The following is a 644-nucleotide window of genomic DNA, read 5'->3' on the forward strand; positions in this document are numbered from 1 at the left end:
GTTCCGACTGTGCCCCCCACGCAGTAAATAATACCAAAAAAGAAATCTAGAATAGAGAGGATAAACGACATTAAAACTAAACAATAAAGGAGCAAACGACAATTTTTTAAAACGCTGACCAAATTACAAATCGACAAGATAATTGAGTACGACAACAAAGTAGGAAATACAACCAAAAGGCTACTATAACAAAAACGAAAAACAAATAAACCAAAGGAAACGACAACGAAAGATAAACGACTCCAAAAATTAATTTTCTTATTAACCAACAAAAAAGAATAACTTTCTTCTTGAACTACTTACATTCTTTATTAAAATTGAGAAAATAAACTATCGATAATTTTTTTTTTTATTTTAGTCTTAGATGTGTATTAAAAATTATATATTCTGTATACTTTTTAACTTGATGTGATTTATAGTCACAAATTAACTCTACCAATAGAAATTAAGAAGGCCCTACCGAAAAAAGCCTTACGATGAAAAGAACAGTGTTACAAAGTTATCATTAAGCTACATTTAACTACAGATTGAAAAAAAAAAAAAAGTTTCTATAGGCAATGTCATAAAACCGATGCTCAATTACGAATCTAGCATAGCTCATTAATTTCCAATGGTCCGAAAGAGCATATCACTTTTCCATGTAT

The sequence above is a fragment of the Morus notabilis genome, unplaced genomic scaffold (assembly GCF_000414095.1).
Source record: "Morus notabilis unplaced genomic scaffold, ASM41409v2 Scaffold1292, whole genome shotgun sequence".
Lineage (NCBI taxonomy): Eukaryota > Viridiplantae > Streptophyta > Magnoliopsida > Rosales > Moraceae > Morus > Morus notabilis.